We start from the raw sequence: 23,089 nt of genomic DNA on the forward strand, positions 1-23,089 counted from the left end.
GTGTTTAACATTGCGCTTCTAACATCTTTTTGCTACTGCGAAAGCTGGCCGCATCAAGGCGATGCTGCAGAGGAGGGAGAAATGATAGAGCTCAGAATTGGAGGAAGTAGAGGAACATCGCCATCTTGCTTGCGACCTCTCGGCAGCCTGGAGCAGTTCTTCTGTCCCCGATTGTGTGGCACGTAATATTCGTGACTATATAATATAGGTTTTGGCCAGTTCCAAAAAGCCGTTCACAGCAGCTTCAATACGAAACAGGCTTTATACTAGCGAGCGCCCTGCTGCCAGTGCACCCGCGGCTGCACATTCTTATAAAAGCTTGCCACTAGCGTGCGTAGAATGTAATCATGCCGCTAGGTTACAAATAAGCCTATCTATTGCCATGTTTTTATGCCGAATTATTCATAGCTGAAATCATTTTGCAATTCTCTTAGACCCCGATATTAGGGGATCGATTGTATATATGTAAATGTGTTCGTAAAGCATCTGAGAGATTATTCATTTTGGATGCGTCATTTTAGCGCTGCCTTATTCATCTGACGAACAATTGTGATTCATCTATGTACGCCGTGAAAGTAGTATGCTGAGAAATGGGGACGCGCAAAAGGCAATTCAAGCCATACCAAAACGACGCCTCCCAAGGCACAGGTTCCTCAAATGCTTCAGCGGAACACCTTAAAGACACTGGCCATGCCTTCGATAAAGACGAGGCATGTGTGACTGCCAGGGAAAAACAAATATCAGATAACACGCGTTTGAACCCCACCGCGGCGCCCACGTGTCGATGGAGGCGCAGCGCAAAAGGCGTTCGCGTGCTGTGCAATGTCAATGCGTGGGGACCGCCTATCCGGGTCCCGAGGTGGACGAAATTATTCTGAAGACCTCCACTACGTCATATCCCATATGGGCATATATGGCCATATCCCAGTCATTACCTAATCGATACTCAATCGATGGCATTCGAAAGATATCAGAACGCGATTTAAGGCATTCTATGATAATTGCATGATAATTAATGATGAATTGAGTAATAATAGTTAAGCAATTAGCCTAATAATCTTTCTAGTCAGACCACATAAATAAATAAAACCGAGTAGTAGTGTGAGACGAGCATGTTGACCACTCCGCTATGCCAGCTCGATGATTTGGAATGAACAAGGGCGCGTCTAGCTAATACGGCGTCTTCGTTCACTGCCATCTTCCTCACTTCCCGTTACGGCGACGTTCACGTGTCCACCGAGATCTGCGGGACATATACAATTCCTATGCTCAAAAACCATTTACCGACGACGAAGGCGTACAGCCGAACGGGCGATGGCGTTCTGTTGACTCCCTGGAAGCGTTGCAAGACCCTGTCGCGTTCCACTCTTAGAAGCGAAGCTTAATATTTTAACCTGACATCAGTGACACAAGGAGCAACACAGCACTAAAGGCTTTCGCCTCACCGCACTTTGGGTCATCAAACTGCCGCCCTGAATATTTCACTTGCCGCTGTTCGTTTCACTACTGGCGCTCAAACTTGTTGACTTCGCTTATGTCAGAATGCCAATTAGCACACCTTTCTCAGCTGGACGCGACTGTATTGGTTGCAAAATACAGTACAGTCTTGTCGACTAGGACCTATAGTGTGATATGGTTTAAAGACCACCTGGGGTTCTTTAACGTGCACTGACATCGCACAGTACACGGGACTCTAGAATTTCGCCTCAATCAATACTTGACCGCCACGCCCGGGATAGAACCCGCGTCTTTTGAGTCAGTAGCCGAGCTCCATAACCACTGTTGCACCGCGGCGGGTCTGTAGTAAGATATACTTTCTCAGTGTGGCGAAGATAAAATGACTACCAAAAAAACAGAACTGGAAAAAAAGATTGATGAACAAATAGAATACCAGAAATTTGCGGCCATAGACTTGGCACGCGATATCGTAAATATCTGCTGCGTCGCCAGCGAGACCTTTCCATCGTATGAAGCGCTCTTACCAGATCGTGGAATGCCGGGCTGGGACGCACGGAAGAATTGTTTTTCCTTTCGTTATTGTGCATATATCTCCCTATAACAATGAGGTAAACGGTGTCAAGGTAATTTTTGAGGGCAATCAAAAAGGGTGGATGCTCTCTTCAGTTGTTTCAATCTACTAAATGTTGAATTATTCGCGGGATCTCGACGCATCTACTTACCTGTAAATATTCGAAGCCCCGCCTGATATAGCCGACATTGATGGCGCGCACTTTGTCGGGTGTGAAGCCTCCGTAGCCAAACAGGATAACCAAGCCCAACGTTTGGGTCGTTGGAACCATAGCCAAGTGTTCCATGCACAGCATAATGGCCCGGTGTACATCGACGTATGAAGATTCATCGAGATTCCAAGAACCTGAGGAAACGGAGAAAAGTCGACTGTTTCCAATGGAGTCTACGCGTGAATTCATAGGTGTCAAATATTTCTGGTTTATTGAGATATTTTGCTCTATTACCGGCACTTCGTTAAATTATTCGTGATTTTAGGATTTATTAAGCGCTTGGTGCAGAGCTGGACCAACTGCTAGGGTACATGGCTCAGCTTATAAAGTTTTATTTGAAAAATAACTACGAATTGGAGGTTGCGAAAAAAAGAGCTGGCCGCTCTCTATACGTGGTGCCAGCATAAGCTTCTCGTGCACAGTTGCGATGACTCTGATTGTAATGGTAGTCTTTCGCCTCAGGTGTCTGAATACTTCCGCAAATAAGGGGTCAACGGCCTGTTTCTCGGCCGTATGAAATAATTACTTGCTGTACCTGATCCAGTAATATAACAAACACCTCTTTAGTAGGCATGAAGCGTGCGCTTTAGACTAGAACAATTTTTAAATGTTACATCAAGCACTGAGCGTAATAACTAAAACAGCTGCAATCTTAAACACAACCCAGTTTTTAACGGAGACACCAGAAATGGCATGCAAAAAAAGATGCGTCTGTTAGCACGCGTTCTCGCCATACTTTTCGAACGCGAAATGAACGTTCTTTTCGGAAACCTTCTGGAGGCCAGCACAACACTACATATAATTACCCCTCGGGTATTTACGCAGCAAGAGTATTTTTACTACGCACCGCAATTACTGCGCAATATTTTTTACTAGCTTCAGAGTAGCTGCCGCAACTCAGGTGACACGTAGAGCTAAAGACTCGCGTGCTGTTTGATTGACCAGTAAATGACATATTAGATAGCACTGTTGCATGAAGACCTTCTCGCCAGGTGCGCCAGTGGACCTGTATACGTATACATCCGTGCCATACACGAAATGTACTTTGGCTGCACATGTCACAAGATAGGCATATCTTCTCTTAAACTTTCTGTTTACTCCAGAATCTCTTTTACTTTTACGTAAAAATACTAGCGCACTTGAAGGTCGCAGTATGAGACGGCAAGATCTCACCTTTCGTTTGGTTTCCGGGATTTTAGCACTATATCTGGTGGCCACTGGGTTGCCAAAGCTTTCACTAGGTGGAAACTACTACATGCACTTTGAAAAACTGCACATTGAATATGTAGGTTTTAAACCACAGCCTGTCTCTTATCCGCTCATGCAGCATTGGTCTGCAAAAATCTTCTCGCCACAAGACAGTAGATACCAAAGGCGTAAGGAAGATTGAAGGGGTCCTAATACGACCTTCGACAAAGCTGCTGTGTATATATGAGTTAGAAGGCCCAAGTTCTCTACGAGTAAGCAAAAGCATAAAATGATCTACCTACATAAAAATGATCTGGATATATGCTCGAACAGTTCACTACAATATAATGGCAGGGTGCTTCCGAAACATAACCCACCGGGTTTGAACAGGAAGATACGGCGTCCATGTACGTCCTTTTCTTGCATGACCATCATGAGTTTTCGCATGGCCGGAGACACTTTGGAGGGCAGAAAGTCCCGAAAGACCGGACCGCTGGTTTTCCGGATCTTGTAGTAGTTTTTCACTGCGCGCAGGGCTGCTTGAACGTTGTATTTCCGCAGGCGTAAGAAACGCAGAAGAAATTGCGCATCCTTCCGGCAATTGAGATCCTCCTCCTCTGCAATAGACAGCGGGTTAAAATTTTCCAGGTGTGTTCTCAGTAAAACATCCGCTCTTCCATCCTAAACCTACAATCTGTAATTATTTTTTATGAAAGATTCCTTGCCTGGGCACTCCATGTGGCTTTCTGACCGTGTTTACAGACACAGACTGCGTCCAGACCAGTGTAATGACTAGAAAGTTATTAGCATTCAAGTTTAGCTGCGGCGAGAAGGTTGTGAAACAGTTCGCGTTTAGCTTCTTCAAAAAAAGGTCGCTACTTGGACATGAGTCGCTTGTGGCCAGACGCCACAAAGGGTAAAACTCTTTAGCCAGTCGGTCTTAAACGGTTAGTGCTATAAAGTTTAGCGTCTTTCCAAGAAAGCTCTATATATTAATGGGTCCGGCAACGTTGCGGAACTTAGAAGAGATGAATGAACGTATTGAGTTCTACTTACTTCAGTCTTCCCTCGGTGGACCAAGGTTGGTTATTTCTCTACTTAAAATCTCAGTCGGAATATAAACCTCACTGAATTTTAACAATGGCAGCAAATAACCGGTGAAGTGGCCAAGCTTCCCGCCAGTAGTTATTCTAGTGACAGCTTAAGTTGCTTGTGTGAGATAACGTTAAAAAAACGAAATATAATATTACCCTGCCTCTGGCACTTTGTAAAGCCGCCTGTAAAACGGGTGCACTCTCGTTCACTAATTTTTAGGCAGTCGAATTTCTACCTCACCTGATAAAAGCTGTAAAAGTTTCGCGAGGGATTCCTTTCTCCGCTCTGGAGTCTCTCCAAGCTGATCTTCGGCGATCTGTTGGAGCCTAACAGGGAGGGCATCCTTGGACGTATCGAACACGTTGTCCGTTGACTTCTTTATGTACACACCAGCCATCTCAGATAGCTGTGCCAACGAAAGCAGCAGAGTCGACTTAGAAGGCACCGCACAGCCGAAGCGTCAAGCAACACTGCAAAGGAAGCAGACACTGTCAGCGGAGAAAGTGTCTGCGCGGCACGGGGCACTCCTGATAGCCGTGTCACAGCTGTTTGGAAACCGTTTGCTGCGGCCGCCAAAGCCGGCGCCATCCTTCAAAGCGATACAGGCGCACACAAGCGCGCATGAGCTGTCTCTGGCTCCCTGAAAGATGGACACCGCTTTAACCTAACTGTGCTGCCTGTGTACATCGGTGGACACGCAGTCCTTGGCACAACGGTTAACGACGGGGATCACGTAACGCGTTGCCTTATGTCACGTCTCTTCATCGTCATTAGAGAATTTTCTTGGAAACAAAAGACAGTCGCCAGAAAATGCTGCAAAAGGTGTCATTTAAAAACGCTGTGTCCCTTCTGTGTCGTTGTTTGTTAGCGCCTGGATTTTTCATAATGAACTTAAAAACCCTGTATCGGCTGTACGACTTCAATAATTTTATTAGGAAACAGGCGAAAGGGGAACCTTTTTGACAGGGCCGCTCACTGATATTTTTTCTTTCATTCAGGTCCTACAATACGGTCCTGCAATACGGCCCTGCAATAACACCAACTGCCTTTTTAAACTAGTAACAATAATATCACTGCAATAATAATCCCTAACAGGTGGAGAGACAAAAGTATGTCGTAACAACAAATTGCCACGTTCTTTAGTGCGTCTGAAATATCGAAAGTTGAAACTGCAGCTGCTCTCTTGTACACGCCAAAAAGCGAACCTGCGTTTTGATTACGGTGAGGCGAAAAAGCGTTGGATGTGCATAGATTTTGCCGGACAGAACACACGAATTCGTAGGAGAAATGATTCTTCTTCATGAATATCGCATAATTCGCTCAGACATGCAACGTCTGATGGTTGACAGTGCGTCATCTTCGAAACGTTTAGCGCTCTCTGTGCAGAGGAGAACAGCGACGGGGAATAACCGGAGTGACACTCGCGCCACTCATTTAATACCGTTCCCCTCTCCCCCCCCCCCTTCCCTCTATCTTTTCTCCCATTTCACCCACAACGCTGAACAATTAAGTTTTGTAACTCTGTTGCATGTCAAAACTCTTGCATTTCATTTTTTGATTCAATTCTTGTTTTTCACTACGACTCCAGTCAGTTTTCACGCTATGGCTGACTCGTGGACCACCGCTCTGTAATTATTCTGCTAAGTCTTCTCGCAAACGTGTCCAACGTCTCGGCAGCCGGCGGCATGTGACTGCATGCTCGCAGTCCCTCAGCCAGCGCTTTTTCAGACCGGTGCTGCATTTCAGCGGCATCATACAGTGATTTTTGAGTGCATAATGAGCGCCGCAACTGGAGAAACAAAACCAGGAACAGTTCGTTAACCGAAGCGTGCAAAGTGCTGGCTTGAAATGACTAGGAAGAAAATCAGCCTCTGCAGTTCCGACTGCAAGAGGCAAACACCGTGCTGAGCGTCCGAATGCAGTGTAGCCTGCTGCTTTCCGTGCGTAGCCTAGAGAGAGGCATACCGGAGCCCCCCAAAAAATGATAAAAAACACTCGTTTCACTGCCCCGCCGCACAAAGCCGCCCATCCGGCACTGGCTCAGCGGTTAAACGGGCGGAGTTTTTAGAGAGCTGTCGCGTCCACCGCGCAACCCTGCGCGAAGAGAAACACAAATGTCATGGTGAATCGCGTCACAGCCGCGGGTTGCGACATTCTTTCGCGCATTTTGACAAAATAGCTGGGCCTGTGGGTGCTCTATGTTTTCGAAATTAAGCAGAAGACAAGAGGCACTGAGGAATACAGCATACATAAAGGAATCTATCTGAAAAGTATGTTGATGTTGAGCACTCCTCGAGAGTTGGCGATTGGCTAGAAATGTGCGCTAGCCAAAGCTTGAAGAACATAAAACCTATTGGTGTTTCGGCGCTCATACCCCTTATAGGGTAAGAATGAGATTCAAGAATGGGTCGGTGCATTATATGCACACGATCTTTCAGGGCATGCATGTTGACAGTTGAACCCAGATATATCGAACCCGGATTATTGGAATTATTTCCTACATAGTCCATGTTAATTATTTGAAAACTTTAAAAGGGCGCAAACACAAACGACCACAAAGTACAAGAGACGAGACACGGCGCTTGTGTCTCGTCTCTTGTACTTTGTGGTCGTTTGTGTTTGCGCCCTTTTAAAGTTTTCAAATATGAACCAACTTGCCCAAAAAAAAAGTGTTAATCATGTTAATTATGTTATTATGCGAAGCATATTACACGCACAACCGAGCTCTTTCATGCTGCGCCGCGCTCGGCCGCGTAGCTACCACTCCTGGAGGAAGGAAACCATAGGAGAGGCCCTCGCTATCCGAGCCGCGTTACAAAAAACGTGCAGGAAGTCACGTGGTTTTGCAAGGCCTACTGGGATTCCTTGGCCAGCGGCGCAGCCAATAGCAGCGTTGGGCGCAGCGGCGTCGTCTGCTTCACGCATCACCCATGTCGGCAGAGCCGGTCGAGTAGAGTTGGAAATTCGCATTTTTATTCAATCGTTGTGGTCCGCGGGAGGCACAAAGTTCCAGAGGCCTGTAGTCGGCGCCGGTCTTCATTGCTGTGCGCTTAGTTCATTCAGGATGCCGTCTTGACGAAAGCGGTTGTTTTGGAAGCCCGCGACAGCTTTCTCTGAAAAGGCTTGGCGCTGCAGCTTCGCTATTCTTTTTCGGATTCGCGTTGTGTGTGGTTGCGTCCCTCAACGCTGCTAGTCTTGTTCCAAGGAGAAATTGACAGTGCCGACGACTCAAAAAGCGATAGACGACGGTGACACGCTGGTTTATATGGTTACAGCAGCGAGGGAAGAAAAAGCCATTTGGGAGTCGGCGCTTGTTTTGTGTATGTATACGTGTTCTGCGTGTTCCTTCATTTTTGTGTATTTTTCCCGCGCTGTTTTAACCACGAATAAATACAAACTCGTCCAGACCGTGTCCTTGTAAGTATACCCGTTGCGTCTACATTCCCCTATGCATGACGGTCACAATTGTTGGCGACCGATATACGTGGGCCGCGCTGTGCTCACCGAAGCGTGCAGTGCCAAGAAAGCCGCGCCGCATCCAATGGCATCCGTCAGCAAAGCGATACGCGAAGCAGTCTGAAGCGTATCATATCTGTTTACTGTACGCTGTGCGAGCGATATGTCAACTGCGTGCAAGTTTTCTCCGATATGGACCCTGTGGATCGACCGATCCGCGCGGCTGTCTCGATCGAGTGCTGTTGTGCGAGCGTAAGGACACATAGCCGGGTTTAGGATGCGCAGTGTTAGGTTTAAAACATTTGCGCTTAAGGGTGGTGAAGTGTAAGGCCATGCCATTGTAAGATTGAGTGTACAGCCTTTGTCAAAAGTTTGGAACCCAACGGGGGTTTTCTTTTTAGCCACACTCTGTCGTTCTTAATGGATATCTAGCGCTCCAAATTTCCTGGACATAAGAAGATTTCTGCTACTGCCTCCTGCAATAGGTAGGACATACATGAATGCTCCTGGAGTCCCATTATAAAGTTTGGAAGTGAACCCCCTCCGCTCTAAACTTTTTACAAGGACTGTACCTCGCAACTTACCGTTTACCGAGAAGCCGAGTCGACCTGCGACCACCTCGCCGAGTTGCAGTTTCTTGCATTCAGGTGATTAAACGCATTAGTGAAGTCCAAAATTTGTAGTTTATTGGAAAATCAAATTATGAGCCTTAAAAGGGTTTGATACAGCACAACACTTATTACAAAACATAGCTTGCTACGTGAAGCAAGTAAAATCTTTTAACAAAAGTGATAACACTCGTGTATGGAAGGAGAACACACATAAAAAGGATTCAACAAATATACTAGAAAGAAGAAGAAATGCACAACTGAATTACATCACTTTGCAACCATGAACTATTCGATCAGAGAGAGTAAAAACATATAGGAAGGCAGTAAATGAGGGCTTTGAGACAAAAAAATATTTGTGGACCATTCTTGCCCAATTGTGTGAAAGCTTTCATTTCTCGGTAGTTGTTTCTGCATCGCAAAGTTGATAAAATTTAAGCAATGTAAATGCAAAGTAATTGGAGCACTGTGTGGAAGTGACCTGAAAAATTGGTAACAGTTCTCCCAGCTAGTGGAAAAAGTGAATCATTTCCCTCCCTTCTGCTTCATGTATTCCTTTCTGTAATATATGCAAAGAAAGAGAGCACCCTGCTGACACTATTTCTATTGTTGCATTGTTGTATTAGACTCTTATCTGCCTAGCCTGGAACAGTATAGAAATAGCATAGTTTTCTGTTCTGTTTGTTGTGTGCTATGTGGTACTTGTGTGCACATGCTGTTTTATACTTGTCAAAACCACGAGCCAACCAACATAGTCTGCACATAAGACGGGCATTTGAGCTGTGCACAACTAAGGCATGATGGCAGCTAAAGAATGATTAATATAGTGTACAAATTGTGGCTGGTAGAATGATAAGGTTTTCGTCTGTATGCATATGTACCAAGTGCATGTGGAAAAGTGTTTTCATCATTTAAGAACATGAATTTGTTGCAGGTTGCAAAACTTATATTTTTTATTTATTTACATATACTGCAGGCCAATGTTTTGGCCCAAGCAGGATGGGCATACAAATGTAGCATACAACAAGAAGAACATATACAATGCAAGGAAGAACCCATGGGAAACAACACATTTCTTAGAAGAACAACTATATGATAAAACTAACACTGGGTAATAAATGGCAACAACACACCTCATGTATGATATGAATGCAAAATGCATCACAAATAACTCTTCTGGAAGGAAAACAGGATATGTTAAGTAAGCAAAATATGGCTTTCTAGTCCTTTCACAAAATCTTTGCTCTTAAAAACGTTGGGTGGTAAAGAATCCCCTTATATGCTAGAACTTATATGCTAGTGCTTACTCTGTTGCTGCGTGCAGTGGGATGATCACCCCCTTTTGACACTACTAGTTTGAAAGGCCAAAATCACCTTCAGTTGTGTTGAATATCTAGAACTAAAATTATAAGTATGGTACACTAATTACTCTCTTGATTATTCCGGCTTCTATAGTATGAAAAACATGCACTCCATATTTTTACAAAATACGATACTTCAGTCACCCTGTACCATAAAGGACAGTAGTGCAGGCACGCTAAAGAAAGCTCTGGGAGACTGCTAACTGCAGCCTTTATTCTTGAACATCAGTGACCAATAGTACATGTCCATCTGTGAAGCTACAGCATATAGATTCATGAACAAGAACTAGCATTTGCACTCTGGACATGTACTGCTGATGTTACTTAACTGACTTCTTTTTGAAAATGTGCGTATCGTTCATTTACCACAAAAGACAAAAATCTGATTTTAGGAAGCAGGTAATTTCTGGTTGATTCAGTAGCAATCAAGCTAAATCAAAGCCCTGATTACTCTTGAAAAAACTGACAGTGACTGCCATCAAGCATGAGCCTAAGTCGGTGGTGTACATGACGCATTCACATTACAAAGCTATTCTTTTCAATACTCAGTATGACAGGTTATAATGTACTCTAAATTGTGAGCGGCCGTTTGAATAGAATTTTATTTTGACAAAGTCAGACATTTACAGTATTTACTCGTGTAATTTGCGCCCGCACTTAGATTGTGCACCCCAAAAAGTTCAAACATTTAACCGGATTAAAAAAAAAAATACTCGCATATTTTGCGCACTATGCAGAGCCAGACCACCAGCATGTATACGCGGGTGCGAACTCTGCGCCGTTTACCCGGCTTGCTCGCGCTGGCGGTCGCTATCCCGGACGAACAGCTGCGCGCGCCCCAAATCCAAAACTCTACCGTACCGTTTGCTATACGGTTTGCCGCTAGTCAGCCGGGACACACGCAAGGGCCCCGTTTTATTGCCCGTTATCTCCTCCCACTGCTGACTTCGCGATTGAATCTTTGCGCGTTTATTGCTTTGAGCTAAGCACGTGCCGTCATGCCACCCCGCGGGGAGCTACAGCGTGGGCGGGGCGGACGAGTCAACCTTTTTGTTTGCCAGCGAGGGGTGCCAACCTTTTTTTTTTAGGACGTGTTCGGATGACTCGCTTGCGCGTAAATTGCGCACCCTCTTTTTGGACACCTAATTAAAGAAAAAACGTGCGCAAATTACGCGAGCAAATACGTACGGTGCTCTATATGCCTTATGAAACTTCTTTATGATCTCCTTTGTAAACGAACTATAGTTTTAAGGAATCACAGTGCTCTCTTAGTTATAAAACAGTGACACTTCCCAGGCGCTATGGCCGAGATAACAACAAAAATATGCACCGCCATACAGATTACTCCTAGGCGCAAACATTTGCACACTACAAGTAATAATATCAAATGGAAATGATGCCCCAAAGAAACTGTGGGTGTGTGGTATAGCTCGATGCTATAGATGACAAGTATCTCTCTTTATTTTCTTCTAATGAGGGAGTGCGTAAGCTAATAAATAAATAATCATGTACAGTAAGCAGAATTTCATCAGAGCCATATATAAACCGCAGCCAGTTTAGCAGTAATGACACAATTACTTTTTATCAGTGCGGGAATACTGTAGCCGCGCTACTCGATCATAACGTCTAGCTAAAGCCATTTATTCGCAAATCATTCTATTTCTTGCATGAACACCTACAACGTCATATTGAAAGCATACATGCAGTCAAGCTATACACCTTCTCAAAAAGAGCATTTCTTTCCAATATCTTGAGAATGTATCGAGGTGGTTCCTCACCTGAAGGGGGACGGCATCCGCACGTATACGAACTACGAGCGGCGACATCCGATCGAAGTGCTCGGGCAGAAAATGTTTTGAACATACGCAGGTCCATTTTGCTGGTTCCCAGTCGCTTTGGCCTGGTCTAACGGCCTCAGTCCACTGCCTCCTTCGCTCTGGATCTTTCGGAAACCTGTTTGAAAACAATTATTCACTGCACTCGGACAAAGATCCACCAATAAGGCCGGGGCGGCACGAATACCACGTTCACGCCGTGTCGTGCGTTATGCTCTGCGAGCATGCATTTTACTCATTACGCAGTCAATTAAATACGAAAACAAAATGCAGTATACTTACGTGTGGAAAGTGACGCCCGGTTCTTGTCCTGGCGTGCGCGACCAACATCCAGGAACGCAGCAGCTGGGCATCGCAGTGTCTTTGTTGTCAATGGGAGCAGAAGTCTTCACTCTCCGCCGTGTCTGACAGCTGTGCCGACAGCCTGGCGCGGCGCGAAATCGTCTGCTCGCGCCGCTCGCGGTGATCTTCGCGGCGCTCGCATGCCATTGGCTGAGAAAATGGCCAAGTGTCATGGCGGAGCCCTCGCTTCCGGCTGCAAAAAATGTGACGTAGCAGCCTCTCCTCTTTTCCTTCTTTCCTCCATGCTACCCCTTGATCGGCGCACCACGTGATATGACGTCACAACTGCTGTGAAAGCTGGGGCCTCGTGCGCTCGTTTGCGGACGCGCAGTCTCCGCCGGCGGCCTAACTCCCGCTCCTACCGCTAGGAGATACTGACGTCACGCGAAAGGCGACGCACTCGTTGAGTCAGTTGAGCAGCGAGATGTCAGCCAGGGAGAGGGCGGCTTGCCAGACCGCAAAACTATGCTTCGCATCCTAGGCTTAACCATCAGCTAAGCCAGGCCATTTTACCTTGCAAATTCTATGATAATGTTCAGGAAAGGCACGAACTATATTGATGCAATTGCCGCGGCTATTCGCCATAATGAACTCAGCAGTGCAACTTTGCAAGTTGCGCTTTTCCTGACCGCGTCGCTCGCGTGGAGGTGTCGGCTTTGTGTCCTTGGCTGCCGGCAGGCAGCGCTTGCGCTGTGAAATCGTAATGCCATATGAACGTGCAGCAAGGTTAAGGGGGCCTTCGGTCTGTTGCACTCATTTTTTATGCCACATCGCAGTGATCTGCTTAAGCAAACTACTGTAATTGATGCCTTGCGGCGGCCCTCGGCTAGTGCGCTTCACCTCCGATGGCACCGCTGAAACCGGCTGTACATTAATTTAATTGAATGATGAGACTATTTGTAATATACTGCTAACGGGATTGGACATAATATTCATAAGGCTCAGAAGTGGAAGAAGTAGAAGTGCATCGCCATCTTGCTTACCGCCGCTCGAGAGCCTGGAGCAGTCTGTCCCCCATTGTGTGGCCCGTAATCATAGAGAAAAATACTTATGTTTCTCTATGGCGCAACATTCATGGCAAATCTGGCGCAACAGCGGAGTACGCTTCCAGATACGCTTATGCTACCGACCAATACGGAACTCACCCTAGGTCACCAGAGCCGCGGCCGTCGCCACCGTAGAGCATCGCCTGAATTTGGACTCCTTCCGGCTGCAAAAGGGCGACGCAACCTCCGTTTTCGGAGGAGGCAGCTGCCATGGGAACTGAGAACAGGCTTTCGGCGCAACTCCCCTGTCACCAGCCACGAACACTCCCGTCTTTTCATGGCGACGTCGTCGAGGACGCCGAGGACAGCCTCGAGATCTTCGAGCGTTTCGCATGTTACAACGGCTGGAGGAACGACCGTAAGATCCACAATGTCTATTTTGCGCTTAAGGAGTCGGTTTGGACATGGTTCGAAAACCATGAAGCTTCGTTTACATCCTGGGAGACCTTCTGCCGCAATCTGATAGCCACTTATTTGAATGCAGACCGTCGAGAGCGAGCCGAAGCTGCGTTACACTCGCGCAAACAGCGCCACAACGAGAGTGTACGCATCTATTTCGAGGAGGTGGCCCGCCTTTTTGAACGTGCGGATCCGAACTTTACGGAAGACAAGAAGCTTCACCACCTCATACGGGGGTTACAAACAAGGGCTTCTCGCAGGCCTCGTGTGCTGCCCACCACGCACTGTGGCAGAATTCCTCACCGAGGAGGCAACTATGGAGAAGGCGCTGGGACAGCGAGGCCGCAAATACAATCGCGACGTCAGCACTATTCGGATTGACCCCTACTCTATGCCTCTCGGTAGCCATGAGACTTTTCTATGCGAGCTTGTCCAATCTGTCGTCAAAGACAAAATGCGGAACTTCCGGATGCCGTCCGATACGCCATCTTTCCCGCCACTGTGTGGAGTCATTCGGGACGAACTACGCCTGGCAGCATAACAGCACAAAATTTCTGAGGGTCGTCGCCGGCTTGATGCAAGACCCACGTATGCGTCCATGCTTCGTGAGGCCTTTGGGTACGATGCCACCGCCGCGATTCCAGTAGTGCTCCCCCCCCCCAGTTTCTTTCGCGGCCACGATATGCCAGCCTACCAGCAACCGCGAGAGAGTGATGTGTGGTGCGCCCTGGTCGTCGGCCCCACTGCTATCACTGTGGCGAGGCGGGTCACCAATACAGGGCATGCCCATACCGTCACGTGGGCCTGCGTGTTTTCGCGCTTTACGACCACCAGCTTTCCATGAAATCAGGGACAGGGTCGAATTTACCCCTGCATTGTGGCGCATGCCCGGATGCTACGCGCAATAACCCTTGCCTGCCTTTGCTGACAGATACAAAAGTTTTGAGGAGGAGCCGTGACCAGGTGGCGCGTGAGTTGGCGGAGGCGTTCTGTATCAAACAGAAGGATAAAGATTGCGTAAGTGACCCGTCTATCAAACTGTATCAGAATGAAGAAAGGTTTTTGGTTTCCACATGTGTGTGATGTGACAGTTTGAAACTATAAAAGGAGTATCGTGTTTTCAAATAAAGTTAGTCGCGAGTCTGCGCTTGTTGTGTTATCTTCTCGTCCTTGTCTTTTTGTGCGCAGTACCCCCCTTGTATTCACCACGACCAGTGCCCACAGGACGGAGAACGACCACATGAGACAGCATCTCATCTCTCGTCACCCCAGAACCACATCACTTCAGGCAACCGAGGGGCTCGATCCCCGTGGCTGAGTCTCTGTCAAGCTGCAAGCTACTCCGGACGCCGTTCTCCCAGTCCATGCCAGAAAAACTGATTCCAGCGGCCTCTGGATGCGAGGACTTGTGAAGATCCTCCTACGCCACTACCATGCGACGATGTTTCTCAGGCAGCCAGTAGCGACAGCATCCAACGATCTACCTCCGATTTGTGTGTTACAATTGATGGAGTCAACGGGACCGCTTTTATGAATACAGGTGCCGATTATTGCGTCATGTGCTTTGCCCTTCCCCTGTAACTGAAGAAATTTTGATGCAGTGATCGGGGCCTAGCATTCGCACTAATCGGGGTCACCTGACAATCCCTGCCGGCACGTGCACAGCTCGTGTCGATATCCGTGGTTTTGAGTACGTCGGCGAATTTGTAGTCCACCGTGAGTGCTCCAGGGACTTCATCCGCGGTCGCGACTTTCAGCAGACGAACGGCGCTGTCATTGGCCTGCACGAAGGGCGGATCATGTCCTCGAAGAAACGGGCCGTGGCGCGCACTCACCAGATGGTTCACGTTTCAGTGGTATCGTTACGGAGTGCGCCGCAGAAGGAGTTTGTAGGATGATTCGACAGGATACCGGGAAGCTACCGCAGGAAACTAAAGATCTCATTAAAAGACGCCCAATAATTTAATAAATAAGCGCAAGCTTGCTGACATAAGGATGTTTAACATGTATAATATCGAGCCTGCTCTCAAGAACGGAGGTAGCTTAAAAGCAGTCAACACAAAAATAGGCGTAGGTAAAAACTAGATATATGCGTGAAGAGACAAAGAGGGCAATGGAGAATGTAATTTGCAACATCGATAAGATATTTAAAGTAGCCGAAGAGTTCTACAAAAATCTATACATTAACGGATATAATCAGAACGTAACTGATTGAGGCAGTCAAGCACAACAATGGGACATCCCGCAGTTAACGAAGGGTGAAGTAAAGAAAGCCTTAGGAGCAACGCAAAGGGGGAAAGCAGCAGGTGAGGATCAGGTAACAGCAGATTTGTTGAAAGACGGAGTAGAATTGTGCGAGAAAAACTAGCCCCCTGTATACGCAATGTCTTGTGACCTCGAGCGTTCCACGAGCTTGGAAGAACGCTAGCATTATCTGAATTCATAACAAAGAAGACGTCAAAGATTTCAAGAATTACAGGCCGATCAGCTAACTGTCCGTTGCTTGCAAGGTATTTACTAAGCTAATCGCTTAATTGAGTTAGGACAACCTTAGACTCCAATAAACAAAATTAACAGGCAGGCTTTCGTAAAGGATACTCGACATTAGACCATATTTACTCTGTCAATCAGGCGATAGAGAAATGCGCAAAATATATCCAACCCCTAAATATAGCCTTCATTGATTGCCAAAAAGTGTTTGACTCAGTGGAAACCTCAGCTCTCATGCAGGCATTGCGGAATCAGGGTGTAGAAGAGTGTTATCGGAAAATACTGGAAAATACAGCGATTGCAGATACTTATAACTGTAGTCCTCCATAAAGTTAGCAATAAAATTCTAATAAGAAAGGTATCGGGTAGGGAGGCCGGATCTCGCCAGTGCTATTCACCGCATTTTTACAGCAGGTATTTCGGGCCCTGAAACAGTAACAGTTGGGGATAATAGTTAATAGAGCATTCCTAAGTAATTTGCGATCTGTATATGGCATTGCCTTGCTAAGTCACCCAGGGCATGAGCAGAAAAGCATGATAAATGAGTTAGACAGGCAGAGCAGAACAGTGCAGCTAAAAACTAACACGCATGAAACCAAAGTAATGTTCAACAGTCTAGCAAGAGAATAGCAGTTCGCAGTTGGTAGGGAGGCGCTGGAAGTAGTAAGAGAATCTGTTTACTTAGGGCCGGTAGTGACCGCTGATCTCGAGCATGATAGGGAAGTAATCAGAACAACAGGATTGGGGTGGAACCCATAGGGCAGGTTCTCTCAGCTCATGAATGGCAGTTTACCAATATCCCTGAAGAGAAAAGTATACAACAGCTGTATTTTACCGGTACTCACCTACGGGGCAGAAACATAGAGGCTAACAAAGGGGGTTCAACTTAAGTTAAGGCCAACGAAGCCAGCTGTGGAAAGAAAAATGATAGGTGTAACGTTAAGAGATCAGAAGCGGGCGGAGTGGGCGAGGGAACAAACGCGGGTTAATGACATCCTAATTGAAATCAATAGGAAGAAATGGGCTTGGACGGGGCATGTAATGCGAAGGCAAGATAACTGCTGGTCCTTACGGGTAACGGAGTGGATTTCAAGAGAAGCCAAACCTAGCAGGGGGCGGCAGAAAGTTAGGTGGACGGATGAGATGAAGTTTTCGGGAATACTGTGGCCGCAACTGGGGAAGGACAGGTTTAATTGGAGAGTCTGGGGAGAGGTCTGTGCCCAACCGTGGGCGTAGTAAGGATGATGATAATGCTCTGCGACTTGTTGACGACGATGCAATTGTGCCACCCCGGTCCAGCGTGCTCGTTCTCGTGAGGAATGATTTTTTCCACGACTACGAGGGCAGCGCTGCCACCAACGTACCCCTCCTGCTCGAAAAAGGAGTAGCCGTCGCTCGCTAGCTCGTCCAACTACAAGAGAGTTGTGGCAGTGTGCTCGTTGAAAATTTTGCCAGCGAGTTGCAGCATCTCTCGCCATGGGCATGGCTGCAGCAGATGATGCCTTACGTTACCTTTGCTTATAACAAAATGATTCAGAGAACAGCCCGCTTTATCCCGTTTCGTATTTTTACTTATCCGCCCGCTTTAACAGCCCTCTTTATCCGATGTTTCTGTGCACTGGTGAGGACATCAGACTACACGCGGGCAGCTTCGCCGAAAAAGCCATTAAGCCCGTCAGCTGGCTTGCTTGCGCATCAAGACACAGGAAAACACGGGCTCCCGAAATTACAACCTCCGCCCTAGGGAAGTGCCTTATGAACAGGAGAGGGCGTGTGGGTGTGGGCCCCTGTAAGCCGAAAATGGTTGTCCGAAATACAGTTTCTCCGCTATTAATGACCCTATACAGTCTTCCGCCGCGTCGGCAACTTGAATTATAAAGTCGTTCCTGATGGAAGTGCGCCCGTCGGCGACTACGAACTGATATTGTTCCTTCGGGTGCTTTAAATCGCAGCTCTCGCGTGACTGCAGTGCTCTTAACTCCGTATATTAAACTGCGCTCTCGTTCTCTGCATGCTATTCTTAACTTTTGTGGGATTTCCCGTCCTTATCGACGGTATTTTTCAACTTTCCTCTCTGGTTTTCCTGTCGGCATTTGTTGTTTTTTTGTGCTTTTCTCTTTATTTGAAAATACTTTGCTCCTCATCAACACGATGCTTTCCTTTTAAGGAGGAGCCACTACTGCCATTCACCTCACCAGCTCTAAATTCGCGCTGATTCAAGACGACGTCTAAGAGGACACAGTTGCATTAGAAGCGGTTGGGCTGGGCTAGGTTTCTGGGAAGGAACTCGGCCGCTCAAAGGGTTCCGTCTACCTCTACGGCCGCCATTCTCCTTCTTCGTCACAATATTGATGACCACGCTTTTGCACTCGTGCCATAGATTGCTCTGTCTTCCACCCCCAAGCTTGCATGTTTCGAACATATGGGCTTCTATAAAATGCACGCTACCAGTATAGTATACCTCGGGAACCCGCGCTGAAGTTAGACGCGTCGATTGCAGCGCAGTAAAAACCAGCCAGCGAGAGCAGCAAGGCGATTTCGTTGCACTCGGTGAGGTATCTGAGCTGCGCCGAGGGAAGCTAGGCAATAAATGCCATCTGCCGAACGCGGGCCTCAATTCGTTTAGAGTGTGCTCGCGCGTTTGTAGTCGAGCAAGCGGCTGATATCGCCAGTTTTTAGTCGCCAAATAAAACAACTGCAGTGCCGCATGTGCCACACGGATTCTGTATACCTTTATCTCACCTTCCCCGAAAACAGCTACCAGACTGACTTGCTTAAGAGACTGAGACGTGTGCGTCGATCGATAAAGCCAGCAAGTCACCTGTTTTGAAGAATGACATTGTACTCCAGCTGCCGTCGTGAACACGTGCCGTTTGTTTTTCTCAGCTAGACCACTCGATAAGATTATTTTTGCGCCCCCCCCCCCCCCCCCCCCCCCGACAAAAGAATAAACCCGTGAAAGGGCGGGTACTTAGCCAGCGAGCGTTAAAGAACGAAGAGTTATAAAGACAACCAGCCAGTAACTTGTTATAAAGGCGCTGGTAAGACCTTAACGCATATGCTTCTGAAAAATGCGGCACCTGATTTCATATTATCTGATATATTTTTGTACGCTTTTTTTTTCATTTTGAGCGCGCTTGACAGTGCTTCTTCTGCGGTAAATACTTCCGCATCTTTTATAAAATCTATGCAGAATGACAACGCATAGAAGGATAGAGTGCCTCTGAGTGACGCCTTGAGTACATTACGCCCGGCAGAGGGCTTGACGCCAGTCATTAGATGAAACCACCCCTAAATACGGCCTGAATAGAATGAGATGTATCAGCAGCAGCACTCAGAAGTGCAATTTTAAGCCGCACATCTACATGTGGGCAATGGAAACAGCGGTGCCAGGGAAGTGATTGCGTTTGTTAACTTATCGAGAGGGGTGTGCACTTCCTTACGTCGACGAACGCCGGCTAACCATCGCCGCATCAGTACCAGCACTCGGCTCTCTCAATGGCGGATATCCAGATGTCAAACCTGCAATTTTTGCTGCGTGGATTCAGTGCAGCGCAACTGTTGCGCTTGGACGAAGAGAACTTGCCGTGGTTGCCGTGACTTCAGGAACTGGCGCCCTCTGAAGTTCACGGTGCGTTATGCGAAGCTGTCCAAGCGGCTGAGAGCGACGAATTCCGTCTCCGGCGGTTAGCATGCCTGCGCAGTTGGCTGGCGCAGCGCCAGCGCTTAGTTGCGTGGCGGGTCTTCCGTCTTACGGCTGCGCCTACTTTTGATCAGTGTCCCGCTCTTCTGAGGCGCATTGCGGCTGCCTTGGCAGTTGGCGGATGCGATGCAACTATCGGCTGGACAGCGCACAGTGCTGTGTTCACCGCCTGCTTGCTGATCAAAGAGCCAGACCGCCCTATAGAGACGTACTGCAACGCGTATGTAGCTCTGTGGCCGGGGCAGCCTTTGGTGGCCGCCGACTACCTGCCGATCACCATTCAGCAGCGCTTGCTGACAGCTCTGAGCGCAGCGCTGGGATGCGCTCTACGGTTGCTGATATGCGTGAATTACGACAACATTGACGACGTCTACCGCGCCGGCTATCTTGCCCTGTGTGATGTGTCTGGCACACCTCCACCTGTGATTCCATCCAACATGTAATTCTACGGCGGATGCGTGCGCTGGAAGTTCTGTCTCCTCGTCAATTGAAGGCAAGTGTACGACATAATTTAGATTTTTTTCTTCTCAAGAACCTTTCAGCTATGAAATAATGTTAATAATGTTTAGAAAATATACATTATGGTTTAATGTAATAGTTACATTATTGTAATATTAATTATTAAAGAACTCTTGGGGACACTTTAGAACATGTTGATGTGCAATTTAAAAAAAAATCAGAAACGTACACAGTCATCCGCATCCAGCCGGAACATTACTTCACGCCGCCGCCATCCGCGGAACGCCTCTTGCTGATTCTTGTGGAACTATTGCGCAGATGCGATGAGAGCCGGTGGCAGGAACTCTGTATTCGTCGTCAGCTTCAGCCTGCTACTACAGCTGCTTGGGGCCGAGGCAAGCGCAGGGACCGACTGTAGCGGCCGACAACGCTGGTGCATCCACTTTTTGATTTCCCATGACCTCCAGGATTTGATGCCATTTCGGAATTCTTTTTAGCCACAGACACAGGTTGTTGTTGTTGCCTGTATTTTGTTTTGTTCTCGTTGAGCGTTTTCCTTTGACTCTGCTTTCGCTTCGCCGTGTTGACTCTAATTTTGCTGTGAATTAAAGACGCATACTGTGCTTATTAACTTCGTTACTCCCTTCAGCGTTTGGCTGCACGACAGTGAGATTTCACTGGTAACTGGCCTTCAGTGATAAATTTGAGTGTTGCGTCGGCGCTGCTTGCACTGTCATGGTTGCTCATGCCACTGGGCTATTGGTGTTTTGGATTGTGTATAATATGGCCCGTTTGAAAATGAAAATTCTTTTCGTAGCTCAGCTCTTGTCCTGCGTTCTTGTGTATCTTCCTTTCTTGGTTCGCGCTGCCGCTTTCCCCGATTGGGCTGAGCCGGGCGAGTGCGGCTCGTCTGTGTCTTCTTCCTTCGTACTCATCCCTTTGTTGAGCTGAATTTTCCAAGGTATCCAAACGCTATGCGAAGAAATTCGGAACGCCTCCTGGCGCCCTTCGCAGAGGCGAGCGCTTGGAAAGAGCCAGCCGAATGTAGCAAAAGCGCCTGGTTTCAGCCAGTCGAATGTGCAGCGTGCCTCTTAGCGCACAGAGTGCTCTGTAACGAACAGCAACAGATACTATCAGGCTCTCTAATAAAGGAACAAGCAAAATGTTTAGCTTGAGATTTGCTACAAACACTGACCATGCTGAGCAGCTAACGTCATGTGGATCGCTCTGAACATTTCAAACAGTGCGGTAACTGCAGAAAACAACCGCCGGCCGTGCGCAGCTTAAGGAAGATACTTGGAGATCACGGTGACACAGTTGTGTGCTTCGTGCGCATGTAGCCACTCTCGTCAAGTTTGCAGACGCGTTCTACGATAGAGCACTGGTCTAGCGAACAGTCGTAGTTCGAATGATATTAATAAAATAACCCAAGATAGCGCAGCTTCTTGCTGCCTGCAAACCGATGAAACCGCAGATAGTTTTTTCCTCACCGTCTAATGTCTGGTGCGTGATCACTGCCTCAAAAAAAATCACTGAGGCACCCCACGACAAAGCAATCAGTGGGCTCGGCTGCACTCTACCTGGTCGCTAATGAGGAAAGTTGTGTAGGAGAGCGGCCTATAGGCACCCTGCGCATCTAACTCCAGCGCGACGCGCGCGCCACTGGCGGCGGCGCGCGCGTCCCTGTCAGGAAGGCGGGAGCGGCCCGACAGCTCCCGCTGTGTTGCGCGCGCGATCGCGAAGCACTTGTGCGCCTCCTTCCCGAGCACAAAATGTCACATGACAACAGCAGGACACATTGCGGTGTTGTAGGATGCAATTATACATGTATAAATTCGCCTCGGACAAGGTTTTATGGGTTTACAACGCGACATTAGGGCACGGCCCACCCTTCGCAACGGGCAACACGCGCGCGCGGTTTCTGGCCAAACAATGGTCAAACCCGTGCGGAAGACGCTTACTTGACTCATGCATTACCACCTAGACAGGTTTTTGACTCATAGCAAATTCAGCAGACTCGGAGAAATGCCAATGGCTCTCTGAGAACCCTTCCCTCTTCTTGCACCCACGATTTCAGGTCATTGACTTGGCCCGCAGTCACACCTTAGGAAGGAGCCCAAATTTTGCGCTGCAAATAATCGTTTACCTTAGTTCCAGCTATGCGCAGAATCCTTGCTCGCTTCCACTGCGCCTCGTCATCCAGCGTCTTTTTCCGACAGTTAAGGCACGTTTTCAGGGGCAACGGCAACACGCTCCTGATAAATCTTTGCCTCCACGTCTGAACGACTGGGTGATAATTTAGTACAATAATCATACATCCTAATGTCGAAGAGTCAGGGCACTTGTACTAAATGCGTAGAAATTAAACAAACCTTGCAATGAAATTCCGCTTTCTCAGGATAAGCTTTCTGCAAGAATCGTGCATGATATAAATAGCCGGGATACTCCTTTTTTTCCAGAATCCCAGTCAGAAATTTTTATGTTTTCGGCAGGAGTTTCAGTGCGCACAAGCCCTTCGCCGCAGCTTGCATTCTCGCCTGCTTGCAAAAGCTCATTCATTGGACATCTCATATCACCAAAATACAGACGTACGTGTTGTAGCGATAATGGCCTGGCAGTTGACGGAAAAAGAGAAAATATGAGTGGCAGATTACGCAGTGGGCACATCATTTCAAGGCGTAGTTTGAACAGGATATTCCACATCGGACACCGAAGGTGCGGCAAACGAGAATGCAATGAAGTTAGGTTTGCGCCGTTCGCTCAGAAACTGGTGTTTTCTAATTACCTTCAATGTTATGCCGCCTGGACGTCTTTAAAAGTTCAGGGTAAACCCTTCCAAATGCAGGAACACCCCAGGCTTGCGGGTG

General features: G+C 47.5%; 1 pseudogene; it reads right to left on the bottom strand.

The window, feature by feature from the left end:
• Nucleotides 1-1,225: 1,225 nt before the first annotated feature.
• Nucleotides 1,226-6,970, bottom strand: LOC149327137 (retinaldehyde-binding protein 1-like; annotated as a pseudogene).
• Nucleotides 6,971-23,089: the final 16,119 nt, after the last annotated feature.

This window comes from Amblyomma mixtum, chromosome 10, assembly GCF_055824585.1.
Source record: "Amblyomma mixtum isolate Tamu chromosome 10, ASM5582458v1, whole genome shotgun sequence".
Taxonomy (NCBI): Eukaryota; Metazoa; Arthropoda; class Arachnida; order Ixodida; family Ixodidae; genus Amblyomma; species Amblyomma mixtum.